This window comes from Heterocephalus glaber, unplaced genomic scaffold (genome assembly GCF_053883595.1).
Source record: "Heterocephalus glaber isolate CG9 unplaced genomic scaffold, H.glaber_assembly_v1.0 deba00001608, whole genome shotgun sequence".
Taxonomy (NCBI): domain Eukaryota; kingdom Metazoa; phylum Chordata; class Mammalia; order Rodentia; family Bathyergidae; genus Heterocephalus; species Heterocephalus glaber.
In genome coordinates this window covers 32402602-32419407 of record NW_028258379.1, presented here as the reverse complement: position 1 = coordinate 32419407, position 16806 = coordinate 32402602, and the positions used below count along the sequence as shown (strand labels likewise).

Genomic DNA, 16806 nt, shown 5'->3' with positions numbered 1-16806 from the left:
AAGTCAGGCTAAGTCAAGAGTACACTTTGCTTAGAGATGCCCTTAAAATAGAGGAATGTGTCCTTCCTCATTCCCCTTGGCTGGAATGCAGATGTAATAACTGGAGCTGAAGCAGCTACATTGGATTCTGAGGTAAATTTAAGAGTAGAAGCTATATGGAAAGGTTCCAGGTATGTTGGAGTATTATTCTGGTTCTTGCTGCTTACCCAGAATTTTATATGAGAGGAATACATATTTATCTTGTTTAAATCACTATTATTTTAGATTATCTGTCACAGACAAACCTGACTCTAACAAAAATTTTTCTGTCTCTTACTCATAGCACCATAGCTTATGTGGAAGAAATACTAAGCCGCTTTCATGGCTCCCTGCAAGTCCTGCTTCCTGGCAGAGGCAGGAAAGAGGAAGAGGAGGAGAAAAGAGGTGCATTTTGGTTTTTCATATTGAGTGTTAGGTTTCTCTAGAAGCTTCGGATATTTATTCTGATTGTATTCGTGACTCCTGAACCCTCGTGCTTCCACCCGGCTAGATGTTGCTGATCAAGGTGACCCTGACTCTTCCCCGGCCTCAGTTTCCCTGTCTGTGCTTTGGGTCCAGTACTGTCCCAGGTGAGTGCAGGTCTCTGTGGCTCCAGCCCAGGGAAGGCCAGGTGGGGTCTAAGCAGTGACCTCGCCGGCTGCCGCCTCCTCCTATCTCCCAAGCCCTCTCTCTGATGAGCACTTGGCAAGTGCCAGGCTGGGTTTGTGCTGCCGTGGCCCACCAGGGTGTATGGTGGCCACCTGGCCCTCACCCCGAGGGCCACATCGGCAGCCTCAGAGCTCACTGTCCAGAGTTAATGGTTCTGAAGAGCCCAACCCAGCCCTGCCTGCACACGAGCCTGTAGCCCCGAGTAGGGAAGTGGTTTTCCTGAGGAAACACAGCTGAGTCTGAGCAGACGCATTGCAAGGTTCTGTGCAGGCCCAGGCCATGGGGACCCATACACCAGCCTTCTCCTGCCATCTCTGTCTCCGGGTCAAGCTCTTTCCTGCCTTGTGCGCCTTACCTCAGCCTCCTGCAAGAAGCCCTCAGAGCTGGGTCAGGCCTCGGGCTGAGAGGGTTGTTCACAGCACAAATGCTGAGAGAAAGGTGGGGACAGTGGCTGCCTGTGCCAGTCAGAGCATGGGGCTGTCACTGCTCAGTCAGCCCTGTGCCTGCTGAAGTGCTCCAGCCAGAGGACACTGTGCTAAGCTACAGTTGTAAGGAAGTTGGGTCTAGCCTGCAGCTTGGTAGGTATCTGTTGAATGAATATATGACCAATTAATGTCAAGGAGAGGCATGAGACTCGGGGCAGATGGGCTCTGGGAGGAGGAAGGACCTGCTGGGTGGCCGTGGAAGAGCCTGAGAAGGAGGGTGGGCAGCAGAAGGTAACAGCCTGCAAACAGAAACCAGAGGTCCCGTCCAGCGGGCCAGGGCAGAGCCCCGTAGTCCCGGCCTGGCCTGTGACTTTCGCACAGCCTGTGTCCTGCAGCCCCTCTCACCTCACGCTGCCGACCCCATCTCTTGGGGACACGGCACCCCGTGATGTGGGGTCCGCCTGGCTGGCGGTGCCCAGGAGGACATTCCTAGGAGCTGGGAAGGAGGAAATGGCCCAGGGTTCCTGGGTGAACAGGCAGGCCCAGACAGAGCCTCGGGCTCTGGGCTGTGTCCAGAAGTGAGATGGGTGACGAGCAGCCCCCACCTTTCAAATTGAGCTGTAAGCTGGTTTCCTGGGCTTCTGCGACAGTGTGCCACAGGTGAGGCCACGTAAGACAAGAGCTGATTCTTACAGCTCGGAGGCCGGAAGTCAGCCGTCCATGCGCGCACCCCAGGGAAGGGTCCTTTCTGCCTTGTCTTGGCTTCTGGGGCCCCAGACCATCCTCAGTAGTGCTTGATTTGTAGCTGCGCCCCTCCCCTCGCCCTCCATGGTCACCTGGCTGTCTTCTCCCCTGTGCCTGTCTGTGTCTCTCCTGTTCTCAAAAGGACACCGGTCAGGTTGGATTTAGGGCCCGCCTTGCTCTAGGGTGATGTCATCTGAACTAATTATATCCACGAGGACCCAATTTCCAAATAAGGTCACATTCTGAGGTCCTAGGGGCTGGGACTCTGTGTCTTTTGGGGAACACAATTCTACCTGATGCAAACTATAATTGACATAGAGTAAAATTCATTCTTGACAAGAGAAAATGCCTTGCTGTGCATTTGGACAAATGCAGGCAGTCATTTACCCACCTCAGCCGTCAAGCTGTGGACCAGCTCCCTGCCCCATCCCCGAGGAGCCAGGGTGATGCTGCACTAGGTCTCAGCAGCGGGATGCAGAGGTGGGCTTGCCAGAGTGTCCTGAAGAGGCAGGGTGGATGGTCCAGGCTGTTGGCTCCATGTGTCCCATGTGTACCCACCCTAGGGAGGGTGGCCGTTGTGGCTCATTGTGGCTGTGTGGAGGTGTGGGTGTGAGAGTCGGAACAGTGAGAACAGTGTGATCAGGGCTCACAGTCTCAGCCTTAGTTTCCGCATCTGTAAAGTGGGGGGAGTCATAGTCGTTTCTAGCTCCCGGAGTTGTGGTTGTGTTGTGTGAGCTAATACATACGAGGAGCTGCAAGAGTCAGATGATTGGAAGGTGTTCAATAAATGTGAACCATGCTCCGTGGCTTCCCAGACTCTGCAGTTTATGGTGCCTCTTGTGGCCTTACAGGGCCATGGACTGCATCCGTGTCTTGCATCGGGGAGGCCTCAGGCTGGCTCCTTCCCCTCTCTGGTCACTGCTTCCTCCATGAACACAGTGTGGAGGCACAGCGCCCATGTACTGGGCACCGAATGAGGCAATGGGTGACTTGACAGCCCCCACTCCACGCAGACCTGGTCTCATGATTGGCTCCGACATGATGAGGGAGACCCAGGTGACACCTCTTGGGACACCCCCAGGTTTGGGGGCTGGTGGAGGCCCCCCTACAGCCACCACCCATTGTCGTCCTCCCTTTTCCCCCCAGCATACCCTCTGCCTCCATCGGGAGCAGGGTGCAGTGGTGCTCTCAGCAGCTGGATGGCCAGTGGTGAGCTGGTACCAGCCTGGCTCTGCAGGGAGCAGTGGGGTGCAGGCCCTAGCGTCCCACCTGGCTGAAGGGGAGCCACACTCTGAGAACAGGCTTCATAGCCAGGTTGGTCCCCAGTCCCCAGGCACATTTCCAGTTGTTTCAAGATTCTGGGCTTGTAAGTCTGCCTGGCTGCTAATGTGCATTTGTAGCCCCCAGATCAGTACTCACAGTGCTTTCCAAGCCCCATGAGGACCTGCACAGAGCATGGGGATCTGCGTCACCAACAGGCCAGTGTGGCCTCACATGGCAGTGCTCGGCCCTCCTGTCCCAGCTGTCACCCCGCAAACAGCTGGTCCATCAAGTCCACTTCATGCTGTGGTTTTTACCTGTTTGTGCTTTTCTCTTGACGATTTCAGTGCTTCAGATGACCCAAACAAGGTGTCAAAGACCTGTCTAGAGTTCTAAGTGCAAGACAGCCATGACGGGCCTTGGAAAATGCAAGTGTCAGGCAGGAGTTCCGGCACTGCAGCCAGAGTCCAGTGCTAATGACTCACGTACTCGGTGAAGTCCCTTTGGACAGAGACACACAGGAAACATGCAGATGGGTGACTGGTGGGCCAGAGGCCGCAGCAACCCAGCCCTGTGTTTCCTCTGCAAGCTGTACTTCCATACTCACTAACTTGGGGCTCACTGTGGCCTCCCTGACACAAATAACGAGAACAACTGTGTCTCAGTCATGGTGCGGCTAAATCTACCCAGTCCGTGCCCCACCCCCACCCCCCGCCCCGTGCCTCTGGGTTTGGAAATTCGGCCTTATCTCTGGTCTCCCTGGCAGGTGCAGAGGTCCTTAGGATATGCACTGTCCCTCTGGTCTTGATCCTGTGTTGCTTCAGTGAAGTTCAACTTTCTGAGGACAGGGGTCCACGCTAGTTAATTTCATATTCTGTGGTTCTAATAGAAAAATTCTTGTGGTGGGTGTGGGTGTATCACTGAAGGCAGATAGAGAGCAAGGATTCTTGGCATTCATAGATTTGACTTGGATGAACCCTCTGACAGCGTCCTGATCTTTTACTTATTTTTTTTAAATTTTCTTTTTATATCCTAAATTCTTTTATTGGTACATTTTAGGTATACAGTCCATTTACATTTATCATTGGGTGTTTGTACCTGTACATGATGTATCTTGGTTCTTATTTTTTCCCCATTACCTGTGCGCCCTTCACCCCCTCCGCCCTTCCCTATTTACACAGGCATCGTTTCCATTTTTTTTCTTTTCTCATAATTTTTCCTTTCCTTTTTTCCTTTCCCCATCTCCTCCCACCACCCCTACCCCTTTGAACCTTTTCCTATTTCAAAGTATCAATTATTAGTTATTAACCCTTTTAATCCTTATTTACACTTTCAGTTTCTCACACTAGAGAAACCATTCGGTATTTACACATGTGTCCTACTTATTTCACTTAAGAGGATGGCCTCAATATGCATCCATTTAGCTATAAATGACCCTAGTTTCTCGTTCTTTATGGCTGAGTAGTACTCCATTTTATAAAAAACCCACATCTTCTTTATCCAGATTCCAGTCGATGGGGTGATATGTGTGCACCCTGATCTTTTATTCAATTCAGGCTGCTTTGCTGGGGGCTGTTTTCTCAGTTCATTTGCTCAGCCCTGAGGCTGGGTGGGGTACGGTGCCCAGTTGTTACTGAGGAAACCAAGCCACACCAAGTGACCTGATTAAAGCTCTCAGCAGTATGTGGCAGAGCCGGGACCTAAATCCAGGTCTGCCTGAGACCGAGCCCTACAGCCCTGTGTGGGCCCCAGGGCCCTGGGGCTGCTGCCTCCGTACACCCAGGGTTGCAAGGCCCGCCTGCCTGCCAGTCCCTTTCTCTCAGTACCCACGGGCAAAGTTCCGTTCTTGGAGTCCGGGGGTGATTTGTACCTGGGGGGAGGAGGTGGAGCAAGCCCCCCAGGTGCAAGACACCTCCCATAGCTCCTCACCCCCTAGCCGTGCCTCCCTACTTCCCCCAAGTCTTGGTCAGCTTAGGCTGCTACAACAAAATGCCACCAACTGGGCAGCTTATGAAGAATGGATCTTTATTTCTTACAGCTTCAGGGGCTGGGAAGTCCAAGATCAAGGTGCTGGGGGCTCAGAATCTGGGGAGGGCCCATTTCCAGGTTCACAAAAGGCTGCACCTCGAACGTGTCCTCAAGGGGCAGACAGACCGAGAGAACGCTCAGGGGGACTCTGTCAGCTCATGAATCTCACTCATCAGGGCTCACCCTCGAGACCTGATCCCCTCCAAAAGCCCCACCTGCTAGCACCATCCCCGGGGTTAGGTGTCAGCATGTACATTTGGGGAGCAGACATCCTGGCTGCAGCAGCCAGTGTCTTTGGCTTCCCCCAGCCTCCCTCCAGAGCTCTCCAGAGTCACTTAGTGCCCGCCACGAGGAACTGGGCCACCTCCAGTCCCATGTGGGCAGAGGAGAAGGTCTCTTAACAGGGAACAGAACCCTAAAGGTGGAACTTCAGGCCAAGGCTGCAGCGCCCACTTGGTTTTTCGAGGTGAGTGGGTCTGGGAGACGGCCCCCAGCCAGGAAACATCAGGTCTGTGGCCAGCATAGGGCACACATGCCACAGCAGGGGAAACATGGCCACAACAACTGCTGGGTGGGTTGCAGGGTGACTCAGTGTCACCAGGGCCGGAAGGAAAGTGATGCTGCAGGACTTTCCTGTAAGGTGTAGGTCTGCGGCCTCACAATGCCGGGAGCACCTGCAGGAGGGCAGCTGTTAAGCACCCGCATAGCATTCTGACCCCCCTTCCAGTGTAGAAAAAGGGGTTCACTTTGTCAAAGCATACTTCTCACCTCCATAGTCATTTTTACCCGCCCAGCAGCCACATGAAGTAGGTGGGAGCAAGTAACCTTTCTCTTATTTTACAGCTGAGAAAACAGGCCCAGAGAGGGAGGGAGATTGCCCAAGGTCATACAGCAAGCCTGTAGCAGAGGCTAGAAGATCCTGCTTTTTCTGGGTAAAGTGTTTTCTCCCCCACTCGGAGCTGCCGAGGGAGGAGTCATGTCCACAGTGATAGATACCAAGCCTTTGCTAGTCTCTGGATGCCTTAGTCCTTTCTGTCCCTACCACAACCCTCCTGGTCGGTACTGTTATCAGTCTTATCTTGCAGACGTTGAAAGGCCATCTCAGGGAATGGAGGCAGGTACCTGCCTCCCTTTCTGGAGTGAATTGTGTCCACCACGAAGCTGTAGCACCCCCCACACACATACCTAGTCCCCATGTCAGTGCCTGTGGGGTGCTGTCTCCTTTCCTTTTCCCGCCTCAATCCCAGATGATGAGGACCATGAGTAAGCAGCAGGCAGGGTCACTGTGGGATGTGTGGTGGCCATGTGCCACTGTTGCTTCTAGAAGGAGGGTGGTCTGTGGGGACAGAGGATAGCCCCAACAGCCGTCTGAGCCTCAAGCCTTCTTGCTCTGATTTTCCCAGCCTCATCCATCCCTGGGGAGGAGATGGCAGCAGCAGGAAGCTGGGCATGGGAGCAGTGGACACCAGAAGTCCAGGAGCTCAGAAGGGGATGAGCCTGGGTGTGTGGGGACTGAGATCCATATACAAAAACTAGGCCGTGACATGCAGCTGGCCCCAAATAGCAGCTCCCAAGAGAAGGGCAGGTTGCTCAGGACTGGAATTCCCTTCCCCAAAGAATGTTCTCAACAGAGTAATAGCTGACAGTAATACCCCTCGGCATGCATATAGTCTTCCTTTCTAAGTTACTTTTTTCTAAGTGAAAACAGTTCTGCAGGTAACACATGAATTCACCCACACATTGAAAAGATTTTTAAACAATAGGAAAATCTAGATCTGTATTGTTCAGGATGGCAGCCACCAGCTGCATATCCGTAGTCTACAAATTCTGCAAATGAAATGGACTAACATGAAGTTAACAGACTAATCACATTTCTAGTGCTCAGTAGTCCCATGACTAATAGTGATGGTATTGAACAGTGTAGATGCAGAGTATTTCCATCATCGCACAGAGTTCTATCGGATAGCACCAGCTAGACAGGAAACTAGCACAACCTACCAGCAGCCAAAAAGTAAAGTTTGGAATCAGTTTGATTCCGTGAGTCCCATCTTGTGCATTGACATAGGTGTGGTATCCACTGAGATTGCATTCCAGAGTTTACAGCCCTCACACACATACACAATATAGGCTGCTTGGCCCTAGCAATACACAAATTATATTTTCCTTTTATTTATAGATGAAGAAACTGAGGCACAGATAAGGAAAAAGGGTGAGTAAGGCCCACACCAAAGGGACTAAGTCCCCCCGATTTGTCCAGGGTGGCTGGGGGGCAGCCAGTCTGCAGTGACTTTTTCAGATCCCTGTGCAGCCCACTGCACTGTACCAGAGAGAGATCCAGACACTCAAGTGGATCTAGAAATTCTTATTGCTCCCCTGAGGTTTTCACCTATTATTTTCTGATGACAATAATTAATAATACTAATTAAGGATCATTGTAAAAATTTGGAATGCACAGACAGGTATAAAGGAGAGAGAAATCACTGAATCTCAGCATGAAAAAGTGCGGAGATTTCCACCCCCAGCCACAGGGCCAGGAGCTCTGGGTCTTCCACATCCTCCTGGGGCCTCAGAAGGGTCTGTCCTACTGTGATCTCTGTCCTCATGGACTCTGATCCCCTGACCTTTATGCTGTTGAGAAGCCTTTCAGGTTTTCCTCTGTGTGGGTGCCAGGCCCAGCCCCTTACCCCACTTCCTCATCACTGTCTTGTCTCATCCTTGTTGATGTCCTCAACCTCTGCATGTAACCATGTGAGGAGCCCGTAGCTGGTTGTCTGTTACAGAGATCTCCCCAGCTCGGAACTTGAGCTTTTGAAATCTTAATGGTATCTTGATGGACAGGAAGTCTTTCTACATTCAGTTGTATCAGTCTTTTCTTTAAAGGTTGCTGTGCATGTGTGCGTATGTGTGTGTGTTTGTGTGTGTGTGTACTGTTCAGAATTCTTTCCCTACCAACTGACTATGAAGATGTCCTTTATTTTCTCCCAGAAGCTTGTTGTTTGCCCTGTACCATTAAGCAAGAGTGTCAGGACAGAGTCTGCTGGTGGCTGATTTTGGGGTCTTCTGCAAAGAAGAACTCAAGTGTCATTTCCCCTCACGTGGACAGCAAGTTGTCCAGCACCTTTTACTGAAAAGCTTGTCCATTCCACAGTGTTCTGCTGTGACTGTTCAGAAATCCAGGGACCATGTATGTGTGGGTCTATTCCTGCACCGGTACCATGCCCCCAGCAGCACTGTACCTTCATGGCAAGACTCACGTCCGCAGGCAAGAATCCTACCCCTTCGTCAAGCATGTCCTGACCTTTCCCAGCCCATTGCTTTCTGTGTGCTCTCCCACCACTCCTTTGGGATCTAATTGGGATTGCACTGATTTTGTAGGTCAGTTTGTGTAGAATTGATACCTCAAGAGTATTAAGTCCTCTTCCCCAGGGACAAGCTCTACCCTTCCAGCCCTTTATCCTGAAGGGATACATGGTATGTTATGTATGTATGTAAGTTGCATGTTATGATGTTTAATCTTAAAGCCTAAGCAGGCACAGGAGGTTGTAGGTGAAGTGATTAAGAAAATAAACTCAAGGCTGTGCGGGTACAGATCCCAGCTTGGATGCTTGCTAACTGCAGCCCCAGTGAGTTGCTCAACTGCTCTGTGGCTCAGTTTCTTCCACGTAAAATGGGAGTGATAAAACAGTTACCTTACAGGGTTCCTTTTTCTTTTTTAACAATACTGAGAATTGAAACCAGCGGCCTCACTCAGGCTAGACAATTGCTCTGCCGCTGAGCTGCATGTCCAACCCGTTCTAATTCTGTTTTGAGACAAGATCTCTTTAAATTGCCCAGGCTGGCCTTGAACTTGCAACACTCCTGCCTCAGCCTCTTGAGTAGCTAGGATTATAGGTGCTTGTCCCACTGCATCTGGCTAGTGTTCTTTTAAAGGATTAACATAGTTACTACATGAGGGCACCTAGAGCAATGTATGGCACATGCTAAACAGTAAATTGGAAATATTATTTATTTTCGAGTGGGTAATATGTTCATAGAACTCAAAATAAAAATATATAAAGAAAAAGATGTACAGTAAAACAAAAACTATTTTCACCTCCATCGCCTTGTGATCACTCACAACCCTGCTGCACTACTAGCTTCCTGTGTCTTCCTCCAGAACTTTCTATGAAAATACAATCATTCTTTTTTTTTCAATAGAGAACATAGTATACATACGGTTCTGTACTTGGCTTTTGTACCTTACCCCAGAACTCCTTCCATATCATTACACAGAGAGCTTCCTCGTCTCTTTTTCTCAGTTGCATAGCCATCCATTTATTTACCTGATCCCTTATCGATGGACATTTAAGTTGTTTCCAGTAAATCCAAGAAGTACCATTGTCTGTGAGTCATTTTGCATATATATACCCATATCTGCCAAGATAAGTTTCCACGATGACTGGGTCAAAGGGTGAGTGTGTTTGCAGTTGTGTCAAAAGTTCACTAAGCAGCCTTTTATGAAGGCTGTACACAATTCAAAATATTCACGCTTCAGAGTTCCCCTTCTGACTTTGGGAATGAGACAGAGGTCACACGGTGACTAGATGCCCTGAACATCATGCATGGGGACGCACTGTAATGTTTTTATGAGCTTGCCTCTCCGCTGAATGCACTGGGCAGCAACCGTCACCATTATTTTTGATCACACCTTGTAAAGACACTCATGAAAAGGAACTTCTGGAACTGCTTGAGAAAGTAGCAAGAATGATGGGGTGTATTTGAAGCAAAGGCATATCTTTTTAGGGGGATTCATGGCAGCGTATCTTTTACTATAATAATTTATCTCAAATGTCAATGCTCATATATATATATATATTTAAATTTTACTGGTACTTTTTTAAACGTCTTTTTTTTTGGAGACAGGATCTCACTATGTAGCCCACGCTGGCCTTGAACTCATGGCAATCCTTCTGCCTCAGCCTCCTGAGTGCTAGGATGACAGGGGTACCCACCACTCCTGGCCGGGTATAGTTTAGATATACACAATGATCACATTCACAGGAATTTGTACCAGTACATGTTATATCTTGCCTCTTCTTTTTCCCCCATTCTCCTTCTGTCCCTTCAACCCTTCTTCCCTTCCTTATTTAAAAAAAGCTTTGTTTCCATTTTTTCTTTCTATTCTCTTTTTTCTTGTCCTTTCCTTCCTTCATTGTATATTTTAATCACCTCTTGTATGAGGTCTTTTTTTTTTCGATATCAGGGATCAAACTCAGGTCCTTCCGCTTGCAAGGCAGGCAGCAGAACCACTGAGCTAAATCCCTGGCCCTGTATGAGGTCTTCGTAAAGATAACTTTCCTTTTTCAGAGTTTTGAGTTATTTTCATTATTTTTTCAATGGGAAGTATAGTTACTCACATGATTCAAATTAAAAAGCTACAAAAGGGCCCGAGGGAAGAGCCTCCCTCCTGACTGTCCTCAGCCTCCTTCCTCTCCTGTCTGTCCCTGCAGAGGTGGCCTCAGCCCAGCCTGACGTGCATGTGTGACAGATGTGCACTGGGCCTGCCCGTTGCCCTTGGTGACCTGGTTCCTGTGCCTTGGAGGCCTCCAGCTTCAGTCCCAGCTGGTACATGGGTCTCCCAAATCCTGTCTTGTCACCACCTGTGTCTTCTGGGGCATTTCTGGGGCTCTCTGGGCCCAGGGATCAGCATGTCAGTCGCTGGGGGTGGCTGTGATTGTAATCGTTTATTATGGCGATCAGCCCAGCATGCCATCTGCCCATGGTCAGGGCTGGATCGGACTTAGGTGATGAATGGATGGATGATTTGTCTCTCAGTGTTGCTGCGCACCAAGCACTCCCGAGCTCCTTATAACAGCCTCATGATGTAGTAAGGCTTATATTCCTTCCTCAGTTTAAATGTAAGCAAATTGAGGTAAAGAGAAATGCAGTCACTTGCGAAGCCACTGAGCTGAGATTCTAAGCAGGCTGCCTGGTTTTCAAGCCCAAGCCTAAGCAGTAGGCAACACAGCCCTCAGCATATTAAAGAGCTGACTGCACCCAGCGCTGGGGACAGAATTGGTGCCATCATCTGTGATGTGCACCTGAAGGGGAGTCAATGTTCCTGGTGAGATGGTCAGCAGGACAGGCTGAGTCTGATCTGGTGTGGCAGCAAGGGGCTGGGATCTGCAAGCCACCGGGGCTTCTAGAAGGAGAAGATAGAGCTCAGGAGACTGTGGGTGTCCAGGGCGCTTGAGAAGAGCCCAAGGTGAAGACAGAGCAGCTGGGGCTAAAAGTGAGACAGGGATGCTGTGAGCCATGACAAACATCAGAACATCTGAGACAGAGCGGGAGGCAGGCCTGGCGCAATGGGATCAGGCACCAGAAGTGCCCATCACTGGAGCTAGTGCCTCTGCAGGCCCCAGCAAGGCCCATATGGGGTCTAGGTGGGCAGACAAGGACCACAGGGGACAGTGGAGCCCCTGTGGAGTCAGGAGGCTGGGGTGGGAGGTGGGCAATGCCCGGCACACACTCTGAGCAGCATACGGCCTGCAGCACACAGGTGTGGAAAGTTGGAAGGCTTTCGACCTGCCAGAGCCCTTGATGTGGGCTGTGACGTGTGAACAGAGGCAGCCTGACCTGCTCTGGGTGCTTCCGCAGCCCGGAAGTCCTGCCAAGCTGACTTCCCCTCTGAGGATGTGAGCAGGACCACAGAGTGGGTCCCTGTTTCTGCATAATCCGTGGAGGGTCAGGGCCTGACCCTAAGGTGGCCCTGTGCCCCGCCTCACCTACCAGGCCTTTGGGTTTTCTGGCCAAGGAGAAACCCGGGGAGCATTTTCCCCACTCTCCTGTGGGAAATGCCAGGGCTGGGTAGTGTTCTTTAACCCCTGCAACTGGCTGAGGCATTTGTTGAGTGTGACATTCTGAAATCTACAGCTTCTCTTCCATCCACATGGGAGCTTCATGGTCAGCCTGTGATTTGGGCCTTGTGTGTGCCAGAGCTGGGGCCAGAGGCGGAACAAGGCAGCAGCTGAGGCTCAGCCTCACACACATCTGGGAAGACTAGCTGATCAGAGAATGCCACAGAGAAGCAGGGCTGGCCGCCTGCCTGCACCAGACTGTGTGCTGAGTCAGGGCCAGCGGCTTGGAGAAGAAGCCTGCAGGCTTCAGGCAGCCCCTGGTCAAGGGTCAGCTGAGTCTCAGAGTCATGGAGTTCAGAGTACTGGAAGGAGCTTTAGTCCCCAGCCTGACCCAGGTTTAGTAAATACACAGCACAGCCTCTGCTTTGCCCTATGAAGCCCCTGGCAGACATCACTAGCAGATTTCACTGTGGAGCCCCTGGCAGACATCACTAGCAGATACTACATTTTTTTCTCCATGGAGCTTGCAATCTTGGCAGTTGCTGCCAGGAAACTGGAGTTCACATAGAACTGCATCCTGCAAGCCATCCCAAATCTAGTCCAACCTCCTCATCTTATTAACGATGCCAGTGAACTCAGAGAGGGGAAGTGAGTTACCCAAAGTTCCATGGTGAACAACAGAAAGCTGTAATCTGACTCCAAGCTCAGGGCCATTTCCTTTATATCACAGCTATGCTCCTGAGAGTAAAGCATTTGTTATTCCACTGCTCATCTCATAAACTCTTGTTTCCTCCCTTCATTCCCAAAATGTGATCCCAACTCTCAGAATCCAAATTAATTTTCCACAATGTCTCAAAGTATTTGATTGCTGAAGAAAAACTGATGCTATCTTGGATTCTTGTTAATGGGAATAGAATACTATCTAGTTTGAGGGAAATGATGGTTAAATGCCTTAATATGGAGCTCAGGACATACTTTTGGGGTTGATTATTTCCCTGTTTTGGGGCTCCATATTTCAGAGGTACAAAGACTCAGCATAGTCAGAAGGATAAAACAGTATGATCAGTATGACCATCCTAAGCTGGTGCTGTGGCATAAACTTGAAATCCCAGCTCTTCAGAGGCTAAGGCAGGAGAATCACAGGTTCAAGGCCAGCCTGGGCAACATAGTGAGACCCTGTTTCAAAGTAAAATTTAAAAACAACTAGGGTTGTGGCTCAGTGATAGAGCACCCTTAGGTTCAATAGCCAGGACTACAAAATAAGTAAAAGCCATGCCATAATTTATAACCACCTGATTTTGCTAAGGTTGACAAGTCAATTCAATGAAAGAATGGTCTTTCAACAAATGGGTCTAGAACAATTTGATAACCACATGCAAAAGAAGGAAAGTGGACCTTTGCCTCACTCATACATAAAGTCAGAATGGAACAAAGGCTTATATGAAAGAGCTAAAACTATAAAACTTTTAGAAGAAAATAGAAGCAAATTTTCATGACTTCAGATTAGGTGATGGTTTCTTGGTTGTGACACCAAAATTGTAAGCAACCAGAAGGAAAAACACAAATTAGACTTTGTCTAGTGTTCAAGCCCACTCTTAAGAAATCAAAATAACCACAGAATGGGAAAAATGTTTGCAAATTGTGTATCTGATAAGGGACTTGTGTTCAAAGATACAATGAACTTAGAACTCAAGAATAAACAACCCAATTCCAAAATACAGTAGGCAAAGGATCTGAATAAACATTTCTCCAGAAAAGATATTCAGATGGCCAAAAATGAAGATACTCAGCCCCCATAGTCACCAGGGAATTGCAAATCAAAAGCCACAATGATGTTGTACTGCACACCTAGTAGGATGCCTATAGCCAAAAAGACAAACAGTAACAAGTGTTGGAAAGGTTGTGGAGAATTTAGAACCCTCACGTACTGCTAGTGAGAATGTAAAATGGCATAGCCACTTTGGAAAATAGCCAGGCAGCCTCTCAAAATGCTAACCATAGAGGGCCGGAGATTTAGCTCAGTGGTGCCACTGCCTGCCTCGCAAGGGCAAGGTCCTGAGTTTGATCCCCAATACAAAAAAAAATATATATATATATATGCTAACCATAGAATTATCTTATGATCTAACAGTTCCACTCCTAGGTATACTCCCAAGATAACAGAAAACATGCTCCATACAAAAACTTGCACATTATTTGTAATGTCTCCAAAGTGGAATGGCTGGGAATTTAGCTCAGTGGGTCTGCCTGCCTCGCAAGCACAAGGTCCTAAGTTCAATCCTTGGTACAAAAAAAAAAAAAAAAAAAAAAAAAACCCACAAAAAACTATTACTTCAAACTATTACTTCAAAGTGGAGCTCTCATCCAGCTCAGAGCTGTTCCCCAGCCCTGGGCCCTGGGCCATTGCTACTTCTGGCCCCAGAGGCGGCTGTGATGATGAGTGTGCTTCAATCCCGGGCAGTTAGGATGACCAATAAGTGGCCACTGGCTGGGCATTTTTTCTTTGCACTTTCAGACCTTCTTGCTGGAGACTCGATGCTATGGCTGGAACTTCAGAAGCCATCTGGTGACTTTGAGTGTGGCTGGGATGCACGTGCGACCTTTCAAGCTCTAGCTGCCTCCTTTTGGCTTCCATTCCTTGTGGAAGAGCAACAGCCCAATAGCTTTCAATTACTGCGGTCTGGTTTCTACTATTTGTGGCTGAAAACAGTTCCTAGCAATGCAGGCTTCTCCAGCTCTGGCTGCCCGTGGTTCCTCCTGTCACACTGTAGCTCAGATGGGCCTCTCTCCACTCGGGATGGACTCACATCCATGAAGCTCTGAGCTGCGAGCTCCACGGGGACAGAGAATGGGGCCTCTGCTCACCCGGGTCTCTCGAGTGTTAGCTCAGTGCCTGACACACAACGGTGGCTTCCTGAGTATCTGATGTGCGCATGGATGGATAATAAGACGTACTTTCTCCAAACACAAGGCACAATACATTCAGAAGAATTAGCAATAAAACAATTATCCAAGAACCAATCTCTCAGTGATTAATTGAACATTCTGCTTACCCAAGGGCCAGTAAATATCTGTGTTTATAGATGGGCGCAGTATTTTGTTTACATTAAAACACTGTACAGTTTGACATTTGACACTCATTAGAGATGTCACAGATACAAACTTTGTTGCAATAATAATGTTGCTTTAGTGTGTCTTATTTAAGAACAGTTTTTACCGTGAACTCCTTGAGGCCTGGCAGCCCTGGGGGACGGCAGGGGCTGCTCTTTCCACTGGATGGCTGAAGAACACGGACAGAGAAAGGGCTGTCTTTATTCCTCCCAGCTCACGGTTAGCAGTGGGACAGACCATGGTTCAGATCACCCGTTCTGATCCGCTTCGTCCACGCCCACACAGGAAGTTTCCATGCTTTCCACCTCTCCAGTGGCCCTGTGGTCTTCTAGAGACCTACCAGAGCCTCTAATAAATCCCAGATTGTAACTTTTATTTTTTATGTATAATAAGTTGTTGTTCTCAATGAAGATAGCAGAAAAAACTAAAGTAACTTTTGTTCTAAAGCAGCAGTCACCATTACAAACAGTTTTTCAGAACAAATGAAAAATAGAAGCTATCTGTTATAAGCAAGTGTAATCTTACTTACTCGGCTTTATTGAGGTATAAGTGACCAATAAAAGTTGTAAATAAAAAGAATTAAGATGTGTCATGTACATGGACCAACTCCCCACGATGAATGTGATCATTATGTACTGCAGACACGTACTGATGAAAATAAAATTAAAAGCACTGTAAATTTTAAAAAGCGGAACAGCACGAATGTTCATCATTGAATACATAAGTAAAATATGGCATGCAACGTTTGTCAGTAAGAAAGAGCCATTGATACAGAAGTACTGATAAATTCTGCTAGCCACTTCTACGTGAGTCAACCTCCGACCCTACTGTGATGCCAAAGAAACCAAACACAAAAGACCACATCGTCTACGGTTACATTTATAGGAAATAGCCACAATCAGCAAATCTATAAAGACAGAAAATAGATTAGTGGTTGCCAGGGGCTAAAGTTCGGGGAAGGGCGGAGGGGAGTGGTTGGAGGAAATGGAGAGTGACTGCCCAGAAATAAGTTTCTTCTTGGGGTGATGAAAAACGTTCTAAAGTTGACCGTGGTGATGATTGTGCAATTCAGTGGCTGTATTCAAAATCCCTGAATTAGACACTTTAAGTGCTACTGAAAAAGAAACCATTCCATCTGCAAATTCCTGGAGGCGTTCTGGGGAAGCAGGGGATGAATGAGACCTCAGTAGCTGGGTGGGAGAGCGGTGCTGTGCGGCCGAGGCCTGGAGAGGTACAGGCCAACGCAAGGCGCTTTATAACCGCAGGGGGGTGATCCTCAGCGCCCTGTAAAGTGTAGGAAAAGCACCAAAAGGAAAAACTGCAGGGGAAGAGATTTCAGCCCACAGAAATTGAGAATGGCATCTCAGAGGGAGGGGCCCAGGGGGGTGGCGGGCGCCCATCCTCAGAGGTCTCCAGACACAAGGCCTTGGTGGAGATGGGATGGCGGGACAAAGTGCTAAGGCAGCTTCTGAGGTGGGGCCGGCTGAGCCTTTGCTGTGCGGGGTGCGGGGGGCGGCTGTCGGGCTCACAGAGGCCTGTTGTTAAGGATTCAGGAGCTTTCTGGGTGGCAGCTCCTTCCCTTCTCGTCCCCCTTCTCACTTCAGCCTCGCTCCCTCCTTGCGCCTTCCTGACCCTCGTCCTTCTCCGCAGTTGCCTCTTCTTCTGGCTCGGCTGTGAGCTGAGCTCTTCAGTTGTTCCCCACTACTCTCCCTGTT

General features: G+C 49.0%; 1 protein-coding gene and 1 long non-coding RNA gene across 2 annotated transcripts in view; both read left to right on the top strand.

Annotated features, from left to right (window-relative positions):
• The window catches only part of Rin3 (Ras and Rab interactor 3), a 117818-nt gene that overhangs the window by 7669 nt on the left and 93343 nt on the right, over nucleotides 1-16806 (top strand). The gene's annotated exons all lie outside the window — the stretch shown is intronic.
• LOC147822815 (uncharacterized) lies at nucleotides 431-15779 on the top strand. Its single transcript, XR_015445119.1, has 2 exons — nucleotides 431-608; nucleotides 14496-15779. It is a non-coding gene; the product is annotated as an uncharacterized LOC147822815 (long non-coding RNA).